The sequence below is a fragment of the Pseudophryne corroboree genome, chromosome 6, assembly GCF_028390025.1.
Source record: "Pseudophryne corroboree isolate aPseCor3 chromosome 6, aPseCor3.hap2, whole genome shotgun sequence".
In the NCBI taxonomy this organism is placed as follows: Eukaryota; Metazoa; Chordata; class Amphibia; order Anura; family Myobatrachidae; genus Pseudophryne; species Pseudophryne corroboree.
Window position 1 is genome coordinate 231,432,024 of NC_086449.1, and position 13,677 is coordinate 231,445,700.

General features: G+C 44.0%; 1 protein-coding gene across 5 annotated transcripts in view; it reads right to left on the bottom strand.

The window, feature by feature from the left end:
* NTRK3 (neurotrophic receptor tyrosine kinase 3) overlaps positions 1-13,677 on the bottom strand; it is a 787,704-nt gene that overhangs the window by 455,781 nt on the left and 318,246 nt on the right. The gene's annotated exons all lie outside the window — the stretch shown is intronic.

Here is a 13,677-nt window from a genome sequence, read left to right on the forward strand (position 1 = left end):
AGAAAGCCATAGAGGTCTAGTCAATTCTAGTCTGAACTGCAGTCTATTCGGAAAGACGGCATTTTCTTACTTTTTTAGGTCGAATCATGATTCGACCTATTCAATCATGGGGCTGACGTTTTTCCGACTTGTCGGCAAACGTGAATTTTTTGATTAGCCATGGATCCACGTGTTTTGGCCGCAAATCCGACAGGTTTTAGTCACGTTTTCGACAATGTCAATCCGACTTTAAAAAAGTCGGATTGACATTGAGGGTCATTCAGACCCGATCGCTTCTGTGCGTTTTCGCACAGCAGTGATCGGGTCTGAAATGCGCATGCGCCGGCACCTGCCAGACAGCCGATGGCTATCTTAGCTTGTGATCGCCTCTGCCTGATTGAAAGGCAGAGACGGTCACTAGGCAGAAGGTGGTGGGCCGGCGGCGTTTGTCCATGATTTAGGGGGCGCGGTCCAGGCAATGCAGGCGTGCCCGGACTGTTGGGGGGTGGGCCGCGGCAGCTGCTTGATGTCACATGCAGCCACTGCGACATGGGCAGTGATGAGTAGCTCCCTGCCAGCGTGCAGGAGCTGCGCTGGTTGGGAGCTACTCATCAAGTACAAAAGCATAGCCGCTGTGTGATGCTTTTGTACTTGTGTGACAGGGCAGGGACTGAGATGCGGGGTGGGCTACCCCTGTGTTGGGCGTCCCCCCGCATGTCAGTGTGACTGATCGTAGACGTGCTAAATTTAGCACATCTACGATCAACTCTTAATCACCACCAGTGTTGGTAATGGCCAAAACCTGTCGGATTTGGCTTCAAATTGAATACTGAACTGTAGGATATTTTCCATTGGAAAGGATCCAACATCAATTGAATAGACCCCATAAACTCTATCTACCCAATGAGCTTTTTCAGAATAGACATTTGTTAGTTAGGAGGGTTAGGGCTGGAACCAGTTCCTGTTTTCCATATATTGATTCTGTTTTAGATATGAGGGAATAAACAGTAATTTGTTACCCTTTAAGTGACTCAGAACAGATCCTTTTAAGTGGAAAACTACAATTAATGGAAGCATACAAATACAAGACAAAAGCGCCTATCATTCTAGGATGAATTAAAGGAAGAAGAAACATTATTTGCAGAATTGAAGTGAAAGTAGGACTCAATTGAATAAAAGCCTTGTAGAGTACATTACCATGAAAGCAAGAGCAAATACTACGGTTATTCAACAAATGACATCCTTACATTACATAAACAGCTTATAATTCATGAGTGGCTTTCAGAGAACAGTTGCTTTAAACAAAAGAAAAAAAAAACCTGTTGATTCTAAACATAATTGCCCGCATTGTCAGTGTATTGTAAAATTTTTAATTTTATATTGTATAGTTCAGCAACCACTGAAAGCCCAAACTATACCATGCAAATAACAACACCATAGCATTGGTGTAACTGTTATTTATTCATATGGGACACCAAAAGGTTGGAACACAGATGACAGTATAGCCATGACTGATATGAAAACAATCATATGATAACTGCGTTGTTGGTAAAATGCATGAGCATAATTATAAGGATTGCCAGTCTTAAATCAATACAGATGTGTCCTCATACATCTAACCTTAATATGCCATGCAGTGTGAGATGTCTGGCGTGAGTGAGCCACCAGGTCCCGCGCAGATATGCTAACATCAGGCATCTGTTTTTTGCCAAAAATGCATCTTATTTACAAAGCATTGTGAGTAGGATGCACCAGGAGACTGTGTTGATTTATGTGGCAATTGTACTGAATATTGTGTGTGACGGAGTCTATAAACAGAGCACAACAAAACTTGTATTGGGAAAAAAGATGTGACTGCTACATTATAGCACTTCGTATCCAGATTCAGAGACTCAGTCGCACACAGATATACAAGTATCACATATCAAATTAATCAGCACAGTCTCCTTGTTGTCCTACTCACATGACAATGTGGCTAAGACGTAATTTCATCAAAAAATATCCCTGATTCTACAAAGTCTTAGGGGCTGAGAGGCAATGCCATATCTATAATGGGTGCAAGCTGTGCAGTGCCAGGGGGTGCCAGGGGGGCCCACTCCGCTCACACTGCACCCATTTTTTCAATACTTACCTCTCTGGAGTCCCCCGCTGGTGGCAGCAGTGTTGCACAAATCACCAGGAAAATGGCATGGCAGGCATGGGTTGGAGTTAAAATTCAAGTCGCTCATCCAAAGCTGAGCATCCTGTATCAAAGGCAGGAATCACCAATAGAGACAGGAAGGAGTAGCATACGTTGAGAGGCAGCTGTTTCCCTGCACAGTGCATACTTTATTTTAACACATGTGAAGGTCAATAATCATGATTTATGTTAAACTAATGTGAGAATAAACCATGTATATTAATAGCAGTGAATGCAGTTCTGTAGCATAATTAGGAAAGCTACAGAGTGCCCGATATAAAGGTGTGCCCAAAGGATGTGTTGGTGGTACCCTACATTGTCCATCTAGAGAATCCAATTACTCAAATACAGTCTAGACCAGAGGTTCTCAAACTTGGTCCTTGTGGGCCCACACAGTGCATGTTTTGCAGGTAACCCAGCAGGTGCACAGGTGTATTAATTACTCACTGACACATTTTAAAAGGTCCACAGGTGGAGCTAATTATTTCACTTGTGATTCTGTGAGGAGACCTGCAAAACATGCACTGTGTGGGCCCACGAGGATCAAGTTTGAGAACCTCTGGTCTAGACTGTCCCCATGTTTAGAGGCTTCATTGTTTTTTATATCGCACTGTCCCAACATACTGAACCTAGGCAGCTGCTGGGTTAAGATGTTATTCCCTAGTATACGCCAACATCACTGACGCTCATTACCATTGGTTCGGCTCACCTGTGCAGGTGATAGGTCTGCTTACAGACAATGCAGAAAACCCCACAGTACAAAACATTAAAGTATAATAGAAACAGTTTGCCAATATGGTGTTATAGATAGTACTTGTAATGATAGTTTGTGACTTGTAATTAATTATATTTGTAAAAATGCTACAAATAAAACAATTTTGGAAGAAACTATGAGAGTAAAGCCTCAGAGGCTCAGGGAAAAAGTAGATAAAACATTCATTGTGTGTGCTGTCCTTTATAGTCCAGAACATCTGCTATAGATTTAAAGTGCCACTTTGGGGAAAAAAAGTTGTAAATCCATAAAATCCGGCACAATGAGTAACATGAATAGCTGCAAAGTCCATAAGTCAAAGAGTACAAGGGTCGCTGATAAATGATCCATTCAGATTAGCACATCCAACATACCACTTGCTCAGTCATAAAATACTCTCAGGACATTCTGAAGAAAGTTACATCACATTGCCGTGCTTCACATATCAATGCAAACTTTCCTTCTGATATAGGTAATGAATGATCAATGAATTCAAATAAATTAAATCCAGCATATAAGAAAATAAAATTTGCATAGGTTTATTAATGTCTGGCAATGGCAGCACAACCTGAAGCCAAGGGAAGGTGAAATGATATACAATGCCAAAAAAACAGATGCCACTTAAAACTGTCAGGAAATCTGATGGGCTGTTGGGCATTGCTGAATACAGAAAGGAAAGCTGCTAGGATAAAAAGATTATACAAAGAAGAGAGTAGGAAATTGCAATGGTAAACACATATCACTGCGACTGTAATATATTTATTGCTGTCTATACTGTAGAATAAAAAGTTGACAAAAGGAAAAAATATATATAATTTTTGTATATTTCGACTTTTTAAATATGACTGACTGGACCAATGGTGCAATTAGAAAGCCGAGAGACCTGGAACACATTTTGGGCCTCATTTACAGGCATATTTACTAATTGGACTTTAGACCTGATAATTATCATTAGCGACAATTAGTTTGTCTGAATGTAATAATTATCACATGCTGGGACAGGGGCACTGAAAGGCACATGTCCCTGCAATGAGTAAGAAGTAAAATGATTGCAAAAGCAATCATTTCCTTTCTAGCCGTATAACAACATAGGACCTGTATATCAGGAGCCTGGGGCCCTTCTGCGTTTACGCAATCTGCTGACCGCCCATTACCTTGGTGTGTTCCATATGAAACCTGTCCCAGTAATTTGTGTTACGTAGCTCACAGGCTACAGCAGCTAATGCATTTCAGAACTTGGTATATCTGACAGCTTTGCAACTCCTATAGAAACCTATAGGGACTGCAGGGTCTGTCGGAAATGGAGGGACTGTGGCAGATATGGAGATATCTGCTGCGGTCACTCCTCCATACTTTTGGGTATCATTGATATTTGTAGGTACCACCCCAAAATGGATGTTTTCAGGGTAAATGCGCAAATGTTATTTGATAAATAGGTAAAGGCATCTTAACAGCATTGTAGGCCCTGGGTAAAGCAATGCACTGGGGTCCCTACACACTCATTGATGAGAACCAATATAAAAAAATCATAATATGCCCCTCCTGTATTCCTGCACCATCTCTTCACATGCTTCCATATGGCGAATGGCTGTCAGCACTTTGGTTGGTGGATAGCTCTAGCCATCCACCAATCAGCATGCTAACAGCCATTCATTGTCTGGCTTCAGGCTGGTAGGCTGCCTGGCTGCTCTAATTGTGTGGACACCACCCACCCATGCACACAGGGTCCTAGAACTGTGGGGCTCTGTGCCACTGCCCAGTGTGTAAATTACGATGGTCCTGTAAACATGCCCCCTTAAAGTTCCAGTAGGAGCGAATCTGATGAAAGGGAGTGAATTAAATTTATACCTGGACAAACCTTACTGCAATGCAAGTTTTGTTTTGTTTGCTTAAAACCTTGGAAGACCTTCCCTACTCATGTTGAACCTAAATAAGTCTCCACTACTGCCAGCACTTAAAGATCAAATAAAACCTGACAAGTCAGTTCCTGTTACATCAATGTCTTATGGATTTATTAATGCTGTCTGACAAGGGAATATTTGATTGAGATTAACTGAAAATGGCAAATCAATACTTCTAAAATTGAAGTTACTGTAGCAAAGTAGATTACCAGAGAACAGTTTAAGTTTTGCCCATCAATATCACAGAGCAAAAAAGCATTTTAGAGCATGATCTTGTTGGATTGTTATGGCTAATTTTAACTCATGTTTTCAATGCACAGCACTGTGCAAATAAAATAAATTGTGTAAAATATCTTGTATATTTGCGGTGGAATGAGACACAGCGGGTTTCTCTGACCCAATCTTTCACCAAATCTGTGCTATTTGGAAGTTATTGAGCAGAAAACATTAATCTAATGATAACTTCAGTCTGAAGAGTTATGGTGCCAACTAGAGATGAGCGGGTTCGGTTTCTCTGAATCCGAACCCGCACGAACTTCATGTTTTTTTTCACGGGTCCGAGCGACTCGGATCTTCCCGCCTTGCTCGGTTAACCTGAGCGCGCCCGAACGTCATCATGACGCTGTCGGATTCTCGCGAGGCTCGGATTCTATCGCGAGACTCGGATTCTATATAAGGAGCCGCGCGTCGCCGCCATTTTCACACGTGCATTGAGATTGATAGGGAGAGGACGTGGCTGGCGTCCTCTCCATTTAGATTAGGGTTGAGAGAGAGAGAGAGAGATTGACCTGAGGCTGTGATACTGTAGAAGAGAGTGCAGAGTTTAGTGACTGACGACCACAGTGACCACCAGACAGTGCAGTTGTTTGTTTTATTTAATATATCCGTTCTGCCTGAAAAAAACGATACACACAGTGACTCAGTCACATACCATATCTGTGTGCACTGCTCAGCCCAGTGTGCTGCATCAATGTATATATATATCTGACTGTGCTCAGCTCACACAGCTTATAATTGTGGGGGAGACTGGGGAGCACTGCAGTGCCAGTTATAGGTTATAGCAGGAGCCAGGAGTACATAATATTATATTAAAATTAAACAGTGCACACTTTTGCTGCAGGAGTGCCACTGCCAGTGTGACTAGTGACCAGTGACCTGACCACCAGTATATATAATATTAGTAGTATACTATCTCTTTATCAACCAGTCTATATTAGCAGCAGACACAGTACAGTGCGGTAGTTCACGGCTGTGGCTACCTCTGTGTCGGCACTCGGCAGCCCGTCCATAATTGTATATACCACCTAACCGTGTTTTTTTTTTCTTTCTTTATAGTCATACTAGTTACGAGTATACTATCTCTTTATCAACCAGTCTATATTAGCAGCAGACACAGTACAGTGCGGTAGTTCACGGCTGTGGCTACCTCTGTGTCGGCACTCGGCAGCCCGTCCATAATTGTATATACCACCTAACCGTGGTTTTTTTTTCTTTCTTTATACATACATACTAGTTACGAGTATACTATCTCTTTTTCAACCAGTCTATATTAGCAGCAGACACAGTACAGTGCGGTAGTTCACGGCTGTGGCTACCTCTGTGTCGGCACTCGGCAGCCCGTCCATAATTGTATATACCACCTAACCGTGTTTTTTTTTTCTTTCTTTATACATACATACTAGTTACGAGTATACTATCTCTTTATCAACCAGTCTATATATTAGCAGCAGACACAGTACAGTGCGGTAGTTCACGGCTGTGGCTACCTCTGTGTCGGCACTCGGCAGCCCGTCCATAATTGTATATACCACCTAACCGTGTTATTTTTTTCTTTCTTTATAGTCATACTAGTTACGAGTATACTATCTCTTTATCAACCAGTCTATATTAGCAGCAGACACAGTACAGTGCGGTAGTTCACGGCTGTGGCTACCTCTGTGTCGGCACTCGGCAGCCCGTCCATAATTGTATATACCACCTAACCGTGGTTTTTTTTTCTTTCTTTATACATACATACTAGTTACGAGTATACTATCTCTTTATCAACCAGTCTATATTAGCAGCAGACACAGTACAGTGCGGTAGTTCACGGCTGTGGCTACCTCTGTGTCGGCACTCGGCAGCCCGTCCATAATTGTATATACCACCTAACCGTGGTTTTTTTTTCTTTCTTTATACATACATACTAGTTACGAGTATACTATCTCTTTATCAACCAGTCTATATTAGCAGCAGACACAGTACAGTGCGGTAGTTCACGGCTGTGGCTACCTCTGTGTCGGCACTCGGCAGCCCGTCCATAATTGTATATACCACCTAACCGTGGTTTTTTTTTCTTTCTTTATACATACATACTAGTTACGAGTATACTATCTCTTTATCAACCAGTCTATATATTAGCAGCAGACACAGTACAGTGCGGTAGTTCACGGCTGTGGCTACCTCTGTGTCGGCACTCGGCAGCCCGTCCATAATTGTATATACCACCTAACCGTGGTTTTTTTTTCTTTCTTTATACATACATACTAGTTACGAGTATACTATCTCTTTATCAACCAGTCTATATATTAGCAGCAGACACAGTACAGTGCGGTAGTTCACGGCTGTGGCTACCTCTGTGTCGGCACTCGGCAGCCCGTCCATAATTGTATATACCACCTAACCGTGGTTTTTTTTTCTTTCTTTATAGTCATACTAGTTACGAGTATACTATCTCTTTATCAACCAGTCTATATTAGCAGCAGACACAGTACAGTGCGGTAGTTCACGGCTGTGGCTACCTCTGTGTCGGCACTCGGCAGCCCGTCCATAATTGTATATACCACCTAACCGTGTTTTTTTTTTCTTTCTTTATACATACATACTAGTTACGAGTATACTATCTCTTTATCAACCAGTCTATATATTAGCAGCAGACACAGTACAGTGCGGTAGTTCACGGCTGTGGCTACCTCTGTGTCGGCACTCGGCAGCCCGTCCATAATTGTATATACCACCTAACCGTGGTTTTTTTTTCTTTCTTTATACATACATACTAGTTACGAGTATACTATCTCTTTATCAACCAGTCTATATATTAGCAGCAGACACAGTACAGTGCGGTAGTTCACGGCTGTGGCTACCTCTGTGTCGGCACTCGGCAGCCCGTCCATAATTGTATACTAGTATCCAATCCATCCATCTCCATTGTTTACCTGAGGTGCCTTTTAGTTGTGCCTATTAAAATATGGAGAACAAAAATGTTGAGGTTCCAAAATTAGGGAAAGATCAAGATCCACTTCCACCTCGTGCTGAAGCTGCTGCCACTAGTCATGGCCGAGACGATGAAATGCCAGCAACGTCGTCTGCCAAGGCCGATGCCCAATGTCATAGTACAGAGCATGTCAAATCCAAAACACCAAATATCAGTAAAAAAAGGACTCCAAAACCTAAAATAAAATTGTCGGAGGAGAAGCGTAAACTTGCCAATATGCCATTTACCACACGGAGTGGCAAGGAACGGCTGAGGCCCTGGCCTATGTTCATGGCTAGTGGTTCAGCTTCACATGAGGATGGAAGCACTCAGCCTCTCGCTAGAAAAATGAAAAGACTAAAGCTGGCAAAAGCAGTAGCACCGCAAAGAACGGTGCGTTCTTCGAAATCCCAAATCCACAAGGAGAGTCCGACTCCAATTGTGTCGGTTGCGATGCCTGACCTTCCCAACACTGGACGTGAAGAGCATGCGCCTTCCACCATTTGCACGCCCCCTGCAAGTGATGGAAGGAGCACCCGCAGTCCAGTTCCTGATAGTCAGATTGAAGATGTCAGTGTTGAAGTACACCAGGATGAGGAGGATATGGGTGTTGCTGGCGCTGGGGAGGAAATTGACCAGGAGGATTCTGATGGTGAGGTGGTTTGTTTAAGTCAGGCACCCGGGGAGACACCTGTTGTCCGTGGTAGGAATATGGCCGTTGACATGCCTGGTGAAAATACCAAAAAAATCAGCTCTTCGGTGTGGAAGTATTTCACCAGAAATGCGGACAACAGGTGTCAAGCAGTGTGTTCCCTTTGTCAAGCTGTAATAAGTAGGGGTAAGGACGTTAACCACCTCGGAACATCCTCCCTTATACGTCACCTGCAGCGCATTCATAATAAGTCAGTGACAAGTTCAAAAACTTTGGGTGACAGTGGAAGCAGTCCACTGACCAGTAAATCCCTTCCTCTTGTAACCAAGCTCACGCAAACCACCCCACCAACTCCCTCAGTGTCAATTTCCTCCTTCCCCAGGAATGCCAATAGTCCTGCAGGCAATGTCACTGGCAATTCTGACGAGTCCTCTCCTGCCTGGGATTTCTCCGATGCATCCTTGCGTGTAACGCCTACTGCTGCTGGCGCTGCTGTTGTTGCTGCTGGGAGTCGATGGTCATCCCAGAGGGGAAGTCGTAAGCCCACTTGTACTACTTCCAGTAAGCAATTGACTGTTCAACAGTCCTTTGCGAGGAAGATGAAATATCACAGCAGTCATCCTGCTGCAAAGCGGATAACTGAGGCCTTGACAACTATGTTGGTGTTAGACGTGCGTCCGGTATCCGCCGTTAGTTCACAGGGAACTAGACAATTTATTGAGGCAGTGTGCCCCCGTTACCAAATACCATCTAGGTTCCACTTCTCTAGGCAGGCGATACCGAGAATGTACACGGACGTCAGAAAAAGACTCACCAGTGTCCTAAAAAATGCAGTTGTACCCAATGTCCACTTAACCACGGACATGTGGACAAGTGGAGCAGGGCAGGGTCAGGACTATATGACTGTGACAGCCCACTGGGTAGATGTATGGACTCCAGCCGCAAGAACAGCAGCGGCGGCACCAGTAGCAGCATCTCGCAAACGCCAACTCTTTCCTAGGCAGGCTACGCTTTGTATCACCGCTTTCCAGAATACGCACACAGCTGAAAACCTCTTACGGCAACTGAGGAAGATCATCGCGGAATGGCTTACCCCAATTGGACTCTCCTGTGGATTTGTGGCATCAGACAACGCCAGCAATATTGTGTGTGCATTAAATATGGGCAAATTCCAGCACGTCCCATGTTTTGCACATACCTTGAATTTGGTGGTGCAGAATTTTTAAAAAAACGACAGGGGCGTGCAAGAGATGCTGTCGGTGGCCAGAAGAATTGCGGGACACTTTCGGCGTACAGGCACCACATACAGAAGACTGGAGCACCACCAAAAACTACTGAACCTGCCCTGCCATCATCTGAAGCAAGAAGTGGTAACGAGGTGGAATTCAACCCTCTATATGCTTCAGAGGTTGGAGGAGCAGCAAAAGGCCATTCAAGCCTATACAATTGAGCACGATATAGTAGGTGGAATGCACCTGTCTCAAGCACAGTGGAGAATGATTTCAACGTTGTGCAAGGTTCTGATGCCCTTTGAACTTGCCACACGTGAAGTCAGTTCAGACACTGCCAGCCTGAGTCAGGTCATTCCCCTCATCAGGCTTTTGCAGAAGAAGCTGGAGACATTGAAGGAGGAGCTAACACGGAGCGATTCCGCTAGGCATGTGGGACTTGTGGATGGAGCCCTTAATTCGCTTAACAAGGATTCACGGGTGGTCAATCTGTTGAAATCAGAGCACTACATTTTGGCCACCGTGCTCGATCCTAGATTTAAAGCCTACCTTGGATCTCTCTTTCCGGCAGACACAAGTCTGCTGGGGTTGAAAGACCTGCTGGTGAGAAAATTGTCAAGTCAAGCGGAACGCGACCTGTCAACATCTCCTCCTTCACATTCTCCCGCAACTGGGGGTGCGAGGAAAAGGCTCAGAATTCCGAGCCCACCCGCTGGCGGTGATGCAGGGCAGTCTGGAGCGACTGCTGATGCTGACATCTGGTCCGGACTGAAGGACCTGACAACGATTACGGACATGTCGTCTACTGTCACTGCATATGATTCTCTCAACATTGATAGAATGGTGGAGGATTATATGAGTGACCGCATCCAAGTAGGCACGTCACACAGTCCGTACTTATACTGGCAGGAAAAAGAGGCAATTTGGAGGCCCTTGCACAAACTGGCTTTATTCTACCTAAGTTGCCCTCCCACAAGTGTGTACTCCGAAAGAGTGTTTAGTGCCGCCGCTCACCTTGTCAGCAATCGGCGTACGAGGTTACATCCAGAAAATGTGGAGAAGATGATGTTCATTAAAATGAATTATAATCAATTCCTCCGCGGAGACATTGACCAGCAGCAATTGCCTCCACAAAGTACACAGGGAGCTGAGATGGTGGATTCCAGTGGGGACGAATTGATAATCTGTGAGGAGGGGGATGTACACGGTGATATATCGGAGGGTGATGATGAGGTGGACATCTTGCCTCTGTAGAGCCAGTTTGTGCAAGGAGAGATTAATTGCTTCTTTTTTGGGGGGGGGTCCAAACCAACCCGTCATATCAGTCACAGTCGTGTGGCAGACCCTGTCACTGAAATGATGGGTTGGTTAAAGTGTGCATGTCCTGTTTTGTTTATACAACATAAGGGTGGGTGGGAGGGCCCAAGGACAATTCCATCTTGCACCTCTTTTTTCTTTTCTTTTTCTTTGCGTCATGTGCTGTTTGGGGAGGGTTTTTTGGAAGGGACATCCTGCGTGACACTGCAGTGCCACTCCTAGATGGGCCCGGTGTTTGTGTCGGCCACTAGGGTCGCTTATCTTACTCACACAGCTACCTCATTGCGCCTCTTTTTTTCTTTGCGTCATGTGCTGTTTGGGGAGGGTTTTTTGGAAGGGACATCCTGCGTGACACTGCAGTGACACTCCTAGATGGGCCCGGTGTTTGTGTCGGCCACTAGGGTCACTTATCTTACTCACACAGCTACCTCATTGCGCCTCTTTTTTTCTTTGCGTCATGTGCTGTTTGGGGAGGGTTTTTTGGAAGGGACATCCTGCGTGACACTGCAGTGCCACTCCTAGATGGGCCCGGTGTTTGTGTCGGCCACTAGGGTCGCTAATCTTACTCACACAGCTACCTCATTGCGCCTCTTTTTTTCTTTGCGTCATGTGCTGTTTGGGGAGGGTTTTTTGGAAGGGCCATCCTGCGTGACACTGCAGTGCCACTCCTAGATGGGCCCGGTGTTTGTGTCGGCCACTAGGGTCGCTTATCTTACTCACACAGCGACCTCGGTGCAAATTTTAGGACTAAAAATAATATTGTGAGGTGTGAGGTATTCAGAAAAGACTGAAAATGAGTGGAAATTATGGTTTTTGAGGTTAATAATACTTTGGGATCAAAATGACCGCCAAATTCTATGATTTAAGCTGTTTTTTAGGTTTTTTGGAAAAAAACACCCGAATCCAAAACACACCCGAATCCGACAAAAAAAATTCGGTGAGGTTTTGCCAAAACGCGGTCGAACCCAAAACACGGCCGCGGAACCGAACCCAAAACCAAAACACAAAACCCGAAAAATTTCCGGCGCTCATCTCTAGTGCCAACACACAAAGTGACGTATGTGGCCGATACGACAGAGCATCTGAGGGCCGATATATCGGGTGGTCCCCACACACAGGGTGATCCGGTGCCCGACTGCCCGCTATGCCGGCCCTCCTATGCATAACGCTGCATGGGATTGTCCGCCTGCATCGCTGATCTTTTGAACATGCTAAAAGATCAGGAATGCAGACAGTGCAGGCCACAATTGACAACATCATGCCCACACATGGAACGATATAGCTGCTATATTGTTCCAATTCATCGGATCGGCAGCTATATTGTGCCGTGTGTGGGCACTCTTACAATAAGAAAATACTGTTCAATCCTGCCCAATGGAATTTTTTCTACTATAAAGATCAGATCATTGTGCTATACGGTTAGAGTGCCCCTTTATGTGCCTGCACTGTTAAATAATATAAAATAATATAATAAACAATCAGTTAGAAAATATAACTTTTGGAACTAAGGGAACTATTTACTAAGCCTTTGATAGAGATAAAGTCGCTGGAGATAAAGTTAGGAGCCGATTGGCTGGTATTTTATCTCCAGCGACTTTATCTCCATCCAAGGCTTAGTAAACTGACCCCTAAATTTAATAACAGTAACACAGGTAAACACTAAACAGTACCATGGGCAGCACAAAGTTCTCATGGTGCCATTTGTGATGGCTAAAAAAGGGCCTATGTTGTGCATTGTAGGCTAGCATGTAAATGTGTAGAAAACACACCTATGTACTAAATAAATGATAGACTTTTTTTCCATTGTGTCTGTGAGCTGAAAATAGCACACACACATATATTTATAGCAAACACTTTCACAAGGTTGGAGAAAATCAGGATGAATGTAACTTATAAAAGATTGCAGTTCCAATAATGATAACGTTCCCAACATTCCGTGCACAACCGCTGTAACGGTCGTCTAATGTACATTTCTTCTTCATGAAAACAGCTTTCGGCTGCAAGGTAAGAGCGACATTAGAAGTTGAACGGAGAGTGACCTTTGGGTGAATCACGTTATTAGACATCACAGAAGATGCAATAAGTATATTTTACCATTTGAGCCAGTAACTGCTATGTTAATATCAAACAATTGTTCATAATCAAAGGAAGTAATAGAAGAGAATAAAAGTGTATGGGTTAGTAAGTTGTGTTTTCAGTGGTCATTCTAGGACATAACTCTTCTCCTTATTGCTCTATATAACAAACCCGTTTATATCCTTTATAATAGAGTCTGAAGAAGACGTAGCCAAGTTATTATGGTAATGAGCGACTGAGGCGAGGGAATTCACTGAACCGTAAAAAACTGTTGTTAAAAAAAAAGTGACTGATACATAAGCCAGCGCTTTATTTTTTCTTGGATCACCTTGCATAACGTTCACAACTCATTCTTATGGTC